The sequence below is a fragment of the Mandrillus leucophaeus genome, unplaced genomic scaffold (genome assembly GCF_000951045.1).
Source record: "Mandrillus leucophaeus isolate KB7577 unplaced genomic scaffold, Mleu.le_1.0 Scaffold886, whole genome shotgun sequence".
In the NCBI taxonomy this organism is placed as follows: Eukaryota; Metazoa; Chordata; class Mammalia; order Primates; family Cercopithecidae; genus Mandrillus; species Mandrillus leucophaeus.
In genome coordinates, this window is record NW_012109652.1 from 296271 (window position 1) to 309325 (window position 13055).

Genomic DNA, 13055 nt, shown 5'->3' on the forward strand with positions numbered 1-13055 from the left:
CAGAATTCCAGTCCGGAATGAAATTGTGATTGACTGGATCTTAAAGTCCAGGATAACTTAAGGCATCACTATGCTCACTCCCTGCAGTTGCCTACACTTAGAAAGTGTGCCCTCCGTGTTTGTTGCATTAATGAAGTAATTAATTTGAAAACTTTTGGCCACACTCTTGGTACTTGAGATCTGTGCTACATGTGTGATGATCAGTTTGCTAACTAAGAGAGATGCTAGGCTCTAGGAATAATAGACCTTAAGAGGCAGAGCTACTGCGTCTTCTCTGGTTTTCCAGAAAATCCCCCTGGAGTAGGCGCTGCATGAATATAAATAGTGGGGTCCACAAAACACCAATGCGCCCTCCATATGTTCATTCACACAGAGTGAGACCCACAGGCTTGGAGGACATGTCACATGTTAGGGAGCTAGCAAGTATCAAAGAAGGGACTAGTGCAGAGGGAACTAGACCAAGAATTGCTGGCAATTGGGATTTCTGATGTGACATGAAGCCAATAAAGCTTCGATTACTACTTATTCCCTCTGTTCCTTATCACTAGGCACAATTTAGCCTTTCATCTTTCTATATCTCCTTCTTTATTAAATAGAACTGGCAGATGATGACCTGGATCCCTTTGTTGTAAACCATTATGCCTTTACCTTTACACTTTGTAGAACTCCTTGATGCCAAGTGTGGGGGAAGAACCTTCCTTGCCTCTTCCAGTTTCTGGTAGTTCCTGGCATTCCTGGGCTTGTGGTGACATCCCTCCTACTGCTGCTTTTGTTTCATATCATCCCCTTCCCTGTCTATCTCTGTGCCTTTTTCTGTCTCTTATAAAGACACTGTCATTAGATTTAGGTCCTACCCTATTCCAGGATGATTTTATCTCCATCTTTTCCTTAATTATATCTGCAAAGGCTCTGTTTCCAAATAAGGTTACTTTTTGTTGTTGTTTTTGTTGTTTGAGGTGGAGTCTCGCTCTGTTGCCCAGGCTGGAATGCAGTGGTGCGATCACGGCTCACAGCAACCTCTGCCTCTCGGGTTTAAGTGATTTTCCTGCCTCAGCCTCCTGAGTAGCTGGGATTACAGGCATGCACCACCATGTCTGACTAATTTTTGTAGTTTTAGTAGAGACAGGGTTTCACCATGTTGGCCAGGCAGGTCTCGAACTCCTGACTTCAGATGATCCACCTGCCTTGGCCTCCCAAAGCGCTGGGATTACAGGCGTGAGTCGCTCACTGTGCCTGGCCTAAATAAGGTCACATTCTAAGCTTCCAAGTGGACATGAATTTGGGGAGACACTCTTTAAGCCACTACAATGGAAAAAAAGTATCTCTAAAGGTGGCTTGTAGGGTGGTCCCTGTCCAAAGAAGGCGCATGGTGCACACCACATGCCCTTCCCACCAGGCTGCCCATCCTCAGTCACTCTCTACTGCCAGCAAACCTGAGCTGGGCGGTCAGTCACCTGGCCACCTGTGAGTGAGTATATTCCTGATCCAGTGTCTTCTCCCAATACATCCTTTATTCTGCCCTCCCAGGCATATGTGAACACCTGGAATAATGGAATCCAGTGTGCAGAAAAGCCCTGCCCTGTGCCATTCCTGCATCTGGCAGAGGAGCACCCAGGAGCAGGAGGTGATGCCCTTGTCTGTGGTTCCATGCTATCTAGTCCTGGGCTGGCTGTGCCATGCCATGCCCACTCCCTCTATATGCCTCATTTGGTCATTTCTGCAAGTTCATCTCTTTATTAAAACACACCATGTTCTTTCTATTCTTCCTCCTAGCCCTCTTCCAAATTCCCACTGATCCCTCAACAGAAATCTTTCCTCATTCTTTTCTTATTCTCTCTCCCTGTCTTATGTGCATTTTATTTCTTAGCCCTTCATATCCCCAAAATCCTAAAGTTAAAAATACTAGTGACATATCTGCATCAACAAAAAGGGAAACTACAAATTTTGAAGTAAAATCAGAAGAAAGAACCTGAACCATCAGTTTCTAATGCCCCTGAGAACAGGAGGGTGTCCACTCTGTCCCCCAGGTGAATGAATATCAGAAAGACTTTTTTCAAATTTCCTCCTTTCAGAAAGAGAGGAAAATTTGTTTTTCTGATTAGTGACAATGGAAAAAGGCTCTTCCTGGTTCTGTCTCCCCCAGCCCCTTATCTAAGGGAAACATCCTTGGGTAAGAGTTCAGTCTTCTCTGCACATCCCCATGCAGACAAGTCGCCCAAAGCCAGAGTCAGGGACCAAGATTAGGAAGTTTAGTGCAGATGGATGGAAACCGTACTACCCAATGCACCCTAAAAAAATATTGAAGCTGATATTTTGACCTACAGCTGTGTGAAACTTGTGTCTGGTTCTCAATTGATTTGGAACTCAGAAGACTAGAAAGGGATGCTTGTAACTCTTACCTGCAAACCACAACTGAAATAGGAAAAAGCAATCCCATTGGCCTATAACTGTAAATTTTCAAAATTAAATAATATGTGTTTCACCATTATAGAGAGCAAGCACCACATTTTTAAAAATTAATTTGGGCAATATCGTGCTGTCCATTATGGTAGCCACCAGCCACATGTGGCTACTGAGAATTTGAAATGCATGGCATGGATTGAGAGGTGCTGTAAAAGTCACACACACGTCAGATTACAATAACTTGCTTAATAAAAAGTAAAATATCTCAGTAATTTTTATGTGGATTATATCCTTAACATAGCAATATTTTTGACATATGGGCTCAAATAAAATGTATTATTGAAATTTTTTAAAAAGAAGTGGGAAGGTCTCCTTCAACATATCTACAAAACCCTCCTAGGTGTTTTTTTCCTAAAAGTTGATGAATTTATTGGTGTAAAGTTGCTTATAATATCTTCCTATTGTACACGTGTGTATCTTCAGCTCTATGCAACTTATCACACGTGTAGGCTTGTGTTTTCCCCACCAGTCCAGAGGCAGAACATTCTCACCATGACAGGATCTTTTTGTAGCCATCTCCTCCATCCTTAACCCCGGCAAGCACTAATTTCTTCTTCGTTTCTGTATTTTTTATCACTTGAAGAATATTCTATAAGGGGCATACCACAGTATGTAACTTTTTTTTTTTTTTTTTTTTTAGACAGAGTCTTGCTCTGTCACTAGGCTGGAGTGCAGTGGCACAATCTCGGCTGACAGCAACCTCCGACTACCTGGTTCAAGAGATTCTCCTTCCTCAGCCTCCTGAGTAACTGGGATTACAGGCATGCACCACCATGCCCAGCTAATTTTTGTATTTTTAGTGGAGTTGGCCAGAATGGTCTCAGTCTCCCAACCTCGTGATTTGCCCGCCTCTGCCTCCCGAAGTGTTGGGATTACAGGTGTAAACAACTGCGCCCGGCTCACAGTATGTAACTTTGAACTACTGAGTAGTATTTCACAGTGTGAATGTACCGCAGTTTGCTTAACCATTCACCATTGAAAGGTGTCTGAATTGTTCTGTTTTTTTTTTTTTTTTAATTATACTTTAAGTTCTAGGGTACATGTGCACAACGTGCAGGTTTTTTTTTTTTTTAAATATAATTACGAATAAAGCTGCCATGACCATTCCTTTTCATTAAAACATAAATTTTCATTTCTTCAAGATAAATGCCCGAGGCTGCAATTGCTGAGTCTTATGGTCATTCTATGACATATTACCTTTTTAATTCTAATGGAATTTGAAGTGACAGCCTCTCTTTCACACTTGATATTGATAATTTTTGTTTTCTCTTTCTCTTGCTTTTAACTTTATTGATTTTATTAATCATTTCCAAGTACCAGTTTTTCCAATTTTTAAAAATGACGAATTTTAGAGTAGTTTTAGATTTACAGAAAACTAACAAAGATGGTACTGAGTCCCCATATACCTCTCACTCAGTTTCCCCATTCATAACATCTTACATTAGTATGGCACATTTGTCACAACTTAGAAATCCACATTGGTACGTTACTTTTAACTACCTCAAAGGCTTCATTCAGATTGCACTGGTTCATTCACTAATGTCAGCTCTAGGATCCCATCCAGGACACCACACGACATTCAGTCATCACATATTAGGCTCCTCTTGGCAGTGACAGTTTCTCAGACTTTCCTTGTGTTTAGTGACCTCGACAGCTTTAAGAAGTACTGGTCAGGTGTTTTGCAGGATGTCTCTCAATTTATGTTTCTCTTTTGTTTTCCTTATGTTTAGACTGGGGTCATAAGTTTTGGGGAAGAAGACCACAGAAATGAAGTGTGCTCATTCCATGTTGACAGCAGCCATTCCTGTTGATGTTGATCTGGATCACCCCGCCAAGGGAATGTTTGCAGTATTCTCCACAGAAAGTTATTCCCCCTCTTCCCACACTTTATTCTTTGGCAGCAAGTTGCTAAGTGCAGGCCACAGTCAGAGGGGCTTGATGGGAAGAATTAAGTTCCTTCTTCTGAAGGGCTCATTTACTTTTCAATGATCTTACTTTTCTCTCAAGCACCAGCATCTAATAGAAATAAAACTCTCTTGATAAATCTTATTTTTTAATAATAAGTGTCAGTTTGGAAATGATGTGTTTTCTGCTTTTCTATTGCAAATTTACATTTCAGCGCTGTCAGGGTTAAACAGGTTTTATTGGCTCTCTTGGGGATTTAATCACCATTTATCATTTGTTCCTATGGGAAAATGATGTCAACCTTTCAACTGACATCAAATCTAAACCTGTGTTCCCAGCATTTGAGATACTTCATTTTGGACCCTAACCTATATTCTTTGTGGTTTTTTCCTTTACTTCATTGATACTGCTATGTCAATATGGAAATTAAAATTTTGGGACAACTCAACCCCCTCAATTCCTCTAATGACCGTTGTTGGTAGTTGTATCTCTTAGCACTAACCTGCTCCTTCTTCAACTAACTTTTAAACTTTAGTCTTTTTACATTGCCCTCACTTTTTCTGAACATTTTCACTGATGTTTTGAGTAGCATTTCAGCAGTCTATGCTGTTCAAGTTTTAGCATTTCAAAAGCAACAATTATAGTTCTAATGGTCCTCAGAAGAGCTGCAGAGTATTTGTCTGGGAAAGATTTTTCTGTAATATTTATTAAATGTCTGTTAATATGCCAGACACTGTGTTAGGCTCTGGGCATGGAGTGTACATAAGAGATTAGTGGACTACCACAAATCAGAAAGGTTTTATACAAAGTCGCCCTTTAATTCTCCACTCTGCTACCAGAACACACATTTCAAAACACAAAAACAGGCATGCCACTCTTTTATTTTAAATGCTTCAAGAGTCTCTGTAGTTTTGGGAGAAAAACATTACATCCTCTTAACTTATCCCATAGGAATTGTGGTATTGGGCAGTCGTTCAAACTCTCAAAGTCTTGTTTGACTCTCTCTCTCTCTCTCCTTTTTTAAATAGTAGTAGTAGATTTGTCTGAGATTTTTTTTCCCCCACAAATGTGTAATGAGGCTTTAGTAAGACAATTGTATTTGAAAAACATAGGGCATAACATAATTTTATTTCCTCTTGGTTGTAAGCTTTTAATTTCATAGTTTTACATTACATTACAGAGCTATGTATTATTCCCTTTATTTAAATGGAAATCTGGAGAATGAATAGGAGTTAGTTACAAAAACGGATTTTGCAGGCTGGGCAACATAATGACACCTCATCTCTACAAAAAAAATAAAAAGCAAAGCCGGGCGCGGTGGCTCAAGCCTGTAATCCCAGCACTTTGGGAGGCCGAGACGGGCGGATCACGAGGTCAGGAGATCGAGACCATCCTGGCTAACGCGTTGAAACCCCGTCTCCACTAAAAAATACAAAAACACTAGCTGGGCGAGGTGGCGGGCGCCTGTAGTCCCAGCTATTCGGGAGGCTGAGGCAGGAGAATGGCCTAAACCGGGAGGCGGAGCTTGCAATGAGCTGAGATCCGGCCACTGCACTCCAGCCTGGGCGACAGAGCGAGACTCCGTCTCAAAAAAAAATAAATAAATAAAAAATAAAAAGCAAAAATAGCTGGGTGTGGTAGTACACACTTGTAGAACCAGCTACTCGGGAAGCTGAGGTAGGAGAATCGCATGAGCCCAGGAGGTTGAGGCTAAAGAGAGCTATGATCATGCCACTGCCCTCTAGCTTGAATGATAGCTGAGACTCCGTCTTAAAAATAAATAAAGATTTTTGTCTATTTCATACCATCCTCCCTGACCCCCCTGATTTGACACACGATTCTCTCAGCTAGATTCTTGTCTCCTTACTGGTCTTTCTGTTTTCACCCTTGCTTTCCTACCCTCAACAGAGCAGTCAGTGATCCTTTTAAAAACATGCTAGATCACACTATCCAACTACTCACTGAATGCTCCTCGGGCTGGCTACATAACTTGTGGGGCCCAGTGCAAACTGAAATGCAGGACCCCAGTCAGGGACAGGGGAATAAATTCCCCTTCCCATTGACCTCCACCCCAAACCACAGAGGTTAAGCAATTCCTAAGAGAGTGTGGTCTTCACCTGGACATGATCAGCACCTGGATCCCACGTGGGTGACAGGCCCCCACTTAGTCTTTCGTTGAATACACCTGGTGCTGCCAGCCCAGGGAGGAGAGAGTCACCCCTTCTCATCCTGAAATGTCATGGGGCACATGCTTAACTCTGACACTCCACACTTCTATGCCCAAGCCCCCATTGGGATGGTGGGCAATAGCACAGAGGGAGTAGCCAGGCAGGCTACCCAGGAGGTAGTTAGTAAGCATCTGGAGTCCGTCCTAGGAAGCCAGGGAGCCAGGAGCATATGTGAGCTGAGGCGCCAGGTCCCTGGCACATGCTCTGTCATCCCATTGCACTTCACTTACAAAACACAAATTCCAAGATAAAATGCTGGTGACATGAGAGCACTGAAGCATGAGGACATTCTGAGCATGGAGCCCTGTGTACCCACACTGGTTGCACACCCAAGAAGCCAGCCCTGGCTTATAGTTGTCCAATATCTTGTCATCTTGCACACATGAAAAGGAGAGTTTTTGTATTGGCATACAAGGTCCTACATAATCTGACCCCCAGACAACCGGTTTTTCTCTAACCCTATTTCCAACTCATCAGTTACTCTTTCCCTCCACTGCAGCTACACTGTTCTCCTTGCTAGTTCTCAAGCATACCAGGAAAGCTACTGCCCCAGGATGGTTGCATGTGCTGTTCTGTACTCCTGGAATGCTTTTCTCCAAGTAGCCATAAGTCTTGTTTCATTTTCTTCACACCTTTACTTCATATCCTCCTTTAGCTATCTTTATTGTGAGTGGGGTACCCTCCTCCCTTCATTCAGGTATCTAATTCCTACCTCTAGGCCACCTTCAAGGAGGTCTTGCTCTGTTACCTGCCTACCTAGGGGCTTATAATTCTGATTTCCCATCCAAGATTCCACCTCATTCTGTGGTGACAAATACGGGGGAACAGAATAACTTCTCCATTCTGCAGAGAGTCTACACACTTCCCACTGAACTCTGAACTTATCCTAGTAGACACCAGCACAGAAGCCACAACAGAATATGCATTACTGCTAACATCTGACTGGGCCTCACTATGTTGCCTAGGCTAGTCTTAAACTCCTGGCCTCAGGCAATCCTCCTGCCTTGGCCTTCCAAATTTCTAGGATCATAGGTGTGAGCCACCACACCTGGCTTCAAAAATGTAATTTGAAGATAGAACCAAAAGTATTTTCTGGCAGGTGAGACGAGGGGTCTAAGAGAAAGATACAGTCAAGGATGATGACCCTGTTTTGGCTTGAGAAACTTAAAGAACAAAATTGTAATTAAAGAAAATGAGGAAGAAGCAGCAGATTTTGAAGGGGAAGATCTGGAGTTCAGTTCTGGGTGTTTTAAATTTGAGATGCCTAGAGGCATCCAAGTATTCTGGGATCCAGGGGGTTTCCAGCCCGGGGAAATAAATACAGGAGTCACCAGCATATAGGCGTAATTTTAAACATGACATTTTATGAAAGTATTAAGGGAGTGAGAAAAGGTAGTAATATGGTTTTGCTGTGTCCCCACCCAAATCTCATCTTGAATTGTAGTTCCCATAATCCCCATGTGTCATCGGAGGGAGCCAGTGGGAGGTAACTGAATTATGGGGGCAGTTACCTCCATGCTGTTTTTGTGATAGTGAGTGAGTTCCCATGAGATCTGATGGTTTTAAAAAAGGCTTTTCCCCTGCTTAACTCACCACTTCTCCTTGCTGCCACCATGTGAAGAAGGGCATGTTTGCTTCTCCTTCTGTCACGATTGTAAGTTTCCTGAGGCCTCCCTAGCCCTCCAGAACTGTGAGTCAATTAAACCTCTTTCCTTTATAAGTTACCCAGTCTCAGGTATATCCTTATAGCAGTATAAGAATGGACTAACACACGTAGAGAAAGATATGAAGACTGAGCCAGCTTAAAGGTAAAAGAAGCAGGCTTTAAAACAGGGGAAAACCCCAGAGTGTGTGACATTGTGAAAGCCAAGGGAAGAGCAGATTTCACTGAGAAGAGAAGGTTCTACCATGTCAAATGCCACTGAGGGGGTCAAGGAAGGTGAGACTGACATGTTCAGTAAGGCAGCAATAGGCTGCCAGCGACTTGGTAAGAACAGTTCCAGTGAAGCAATTGATGCTTTATTTGAATGTGTTCAAGAGAGGATCGCCAAGAACAGGAATTGAAGAAAGCAAGTTTAGGCAACTTTAGAGAGCTTTGTTGTAAAAGGTTTCAGGGAAATGCAGTGGTGACTAGAAAGGGAACTGGAATAAAAAGTTTTGTTTTGCTTTGTTTTTTAACTAGTGGATACATAGGAGGGTGTTTGTACACTGATGGGGATAATCCAGCAGAGTGGGAACACTGATAATTGAGGCAATGAGTGTGGAATTGAACTCTTGAGCAGCTAGAGGGGTGGGGGCTGGTGAACAGCAAGGGAGTTGGCCTTGTAGAGCAGGAGGCTGAGTGGGTGGTACACATGCTGGCAGGTGGGAAGAGAAGGTGCTGAGTGCTTGTGTGGGTTCTGCTCTGGTCACTTCATCTTTCTCAGTGAAATAGGAAGCAGACTCATCAGTGGAGAGTAAGAATGGGGAAGGAGGTGTTTAAAGCTTGAGAAAGGAAAATATAAAAAGACATAATTTAAAAGAGAAGGAATGCAAATGGACTGGGAAGATGAGGTGTGACTGTGGAGCAGCCTTTTGGTCCACTTAAGGGTAAAGGTCCAGGATAGAAAGAAGCAGAGTGCAGGGCTACGCCCCTTCTCCAGCTACAACCAGTTACACAGGATCAGACCTGATGTAGGTGGAGAACAGAGTTTAACCAGGGCTGGTGTTTTGTCGAGTAAGAGGGACAACAGAGATGAGGAAGTGTGTGAGAGGTGCCTATCATGATTGAGCATGGAATTTACACAGTGTAAGAAGAAAGGGGGGCAGGAAGGGGTTAATGGACATGAAAATGAGGTAGAAAACAGGTCCAGGGGTACAAGAGAGAGTGAGCTCACCAGTTAGGAGGGGTTAATCAGAATGTGAGGTATGTAAAGTGGAGATTATGAAGCTGTTGAGTAATGCTAAGGTTTAGGTTATACCAGCTGTCCCCAACTCTTTTGGAACTAGAGACCAGTTTCGTGGAAGACAATTTTTCCTTTGGGGTTGTGGGGGGGATCGTTTTGGGATGAAATTCTTCCACTTCAGATCATCAGGCATTTGTTAGATTCTCATGAGGAGGACCCAACCTAGATCCCTTCTATGTGCAGTTCACAATAGGGGTTGTACTCCCATAAGAATCTAATGCCTCCGTGGATCAGGAGGCAGAGCTCAGGTGGTAATGTTCACCCTGTCTGCTGCAGCTCACCTCTTGCTGTGTGGCCCAGTTCCTAACAGGTCACTGGCCCATACCAGTTTATGGCCCAGGAATTGGGACCCCTGGGTTATACAACGAGAATAAATCTGAGATTGGATGGAAGACAAAATCATTGATAGAGAGATCACATTTCTGATAGGCCAGGAATCTGTATGAAACAACAACTGATTGTGATGCAGGTAGTCCAAGGACTGTGTTTTGAGGAACTCTAGTTTTAAGTAGAGTTGGCAAGCTAAACACAAAAATTTAGAAGCCACAAGACATGAGGGGGCTGGAAGAAACAGGAAAGATATTAACAGAATGTTGTGTGTGGAGTGTGCTGGACACAGCATCAAACAGTTCACAAACCTCCTTGTTATTAGTATTAGTATTTGTTTCTGGCAATAAGACTGAATTCTAGAGATCATTATTGTCTCTATTTTACAAATGATGAGCATGAAGGACAGGGAAGTTAAATAACATGTACAACGATAAGTCCAAACTCTGAGCTCGCAACCACTATGTCCACCTGCCTTGACAGGTGCAATGATTATGATAGAGCAGGTAATATTAAAATCTATATCCTAAAATGTGATTACTAGACTTATGAGATCAGAGACTCTTGAGAACAGTATTGTATATAAAGTCCCATAATATACATGATCTCATCTAATCCTCACATTAATCCTGTGTATTAATTTGCTAGGATCATGGGGCCAGTAATTAGCAAAGCCTGGATGTGAAGCTCATCCTCTGACCTCCTGCTTGTAAACTCCTACCACTAACTACGCGTCACCATTACTTTCCAGATATAGTTCAGACGGCAACCTTAAAGAGACTTTTGAATAAATGTATTAATAAAGAAACTGTTACTAGTTATTTCTTTTTAGAACCTAACATAAAAAGTTTCATAATTCCTATGTTTCCATGGGAACATTCGTTAGCACAGAATGCAGCATTCTTCCTGTCATGGAATGTTCTTTCTATAAATTCATGCATTCACTCAACTAATATGTAATAAGCAAATAGTCTGTGCACGTGCTGTGCTAGGTGCAGAGGATACAGTCGAATAAGAAACATTCTGCTTTAGGGGAACCTTTAGTCAGTCCCAGGTCTTCAGCACCTCAGATACTCTGCAGGGCCTTTTCATGCCTGGTGCAATTTAAGACACTGCATTTGACCTAGAATACACTCCATCCCTTAGGACCCAGTTACCTAAGAGATCATTCTTCTCCCTAATGGTTTGGCACAGAGTAAGATCAGCGGTAGCACCCTGGAGTTGGAATCTTAGATTTGGACTCCGGAGAAACAGAATCAGGGTGGTGTTTTCCAAAAAAAGGATTCTTCTACTCCAAGAAGACCCAATTTTAAAGCTGGATTTAAAAATATACCCTCTTGCCTGGCATACTAAGCATCTTAGTGGGACTGTGTTGCCCCTCAGCCATCACTTGGCTATGCCTTTTGCTAGAAATACCGGATTTTGTACATGCCATGTAATCGTGTAGAGACTCTATGACTCAACGCCCTCCTGCCAAAATGTCAGGCCAAGGCCAAACAAGGGAGGGTCCTGGGTACCAGTCTGTGAAAACAAAAGGCAATGAATCCAGAGCGTGGGGCAAATTCCACTTTATACAGGTTGGTGATGACACAGCCCGTGATATGTAGCACACAATGCGCGAGGCGGCTCTTTCCACGTGCAGAGAAATCCGTGCACTTCTATTTCATAATGTTACTCATTAAGAATGGCACTATGTACTAGTTGGAACTCACCTGGCGCCTACCACCGAGAAGCGGGGGTGATTGGGGGTGTTATGGTTTGCCTCCTGATTTAGAAGATCCAACTGGTGCTCTTAGCGGCAGTGTAACTCGTGTTGCCTCACTTACCTCCGCTCTTAAAGTATGTGAGTCACAGTATAATTTAAGAATTACACTCTATTTCTTACATTTGCAAAAGTTAAGTGAGACAAATCAAAGCTTATGTTTTCTTATTAAAAAAAATTAAGAATCTATATTTTATTGAGGTTTTAAAAATCTCTTAAAACCGCAACATATTTTATATTCTCCTTGAATCACTCCGATCACAGATTTAATTTTTCGAGTCATTTTTGGAGTTGTGGGACCACAGAGCTAGTTTGCAATCCCTATAGCTTTAAGAGAAGGTATTTCTAGTTTTGGAGTAGGGAGTAAGGGAGGTGGCGCCTGCTCCGGGCTCCGCCACTCTCCGCCCTCGCGCCGGGGGTGGGGTGGCACTCGGTTTCCCGCGGCTACCGGCCGCGCCCCGCGGCCCGCGCCGCCGCCAGGAGTGCTGCGCTTCCCACCTGCCTCAGGACGCCTCGAGGGCCGGTGCGGTGCCCACTGGGCTGCCGCTCCTCCCGGCTCAGAGCTTCCCAGCCGCCGAGAGTTTGCGAGGGACCCCGGCGTCGGGCATGGTCCTGGGCCAAGGAGGGCCGCAGCGCCTACGCACCTGCCTGAGCTCGGGCACCCCCGCCCACCGGAGAAGCCCGGAGCCCTCGGAATGCCGGCTGCCTCGCCCGAGGGCGCTGTCTCGGGGCTCCCCGCGGATCCGCCCGCCCTCAGCTGCTGGCGCGGCACCAGGCTCCGCACGCCTTTCTCTCCCCTGCTCTCCCTGGCAAGGCCGGACACGCCCACTGCCGCTGCTGGCCTCTGAGCCCGGGCGCCTGAGTTACACCCATTCTCCCCACTATTGTCGGCCAGAGCCGCGCTCCCAGCCTTCTCTCGGTGCCGGCGGCTCCGAGCGGAATACAAAGAGGCCTGCGCCTCCCTGGCCCTTGCTACCGCCACACCCGTCCGTGCCCACTCTCCGCGGTCCTCCGCGAGGGCTGCACGCAGGACCCCTCCTCTCAGCGCGCTCCTCCCCCTCCCCCAGTGTCGCTCAAATCCACCCAGCGTTCCGAAATCCCAGGAGTGGGGGCCTTCGACTGCCACCCTCAGGCCCCCTTGGCCGCTCCTCCCGGCCCTTGGGACTCGCCAGGGCTGTCCTCCCAACCCCTGCCCGCAGCTCCTCTAGGTCCCGGCCCCTCCTCCGGGTCCCTCCTCCTCCCTCGCCCCTCCCGCGCCAGGGTGGGAGCGGCGGCAGCTGGAAGAGAAGGGATGAGGTCATCCTCTCCCTCGGAGTCAGCTGGTGGAGGAGAGGAAGCGGGAGGAGGGAGCGCGCGCGAGGGGAGGAGAGGAATGTGCAGGTTCGAGGAGCGCCGCGGCGGCCGCTGCTGCTCCTGCTGCTGGCG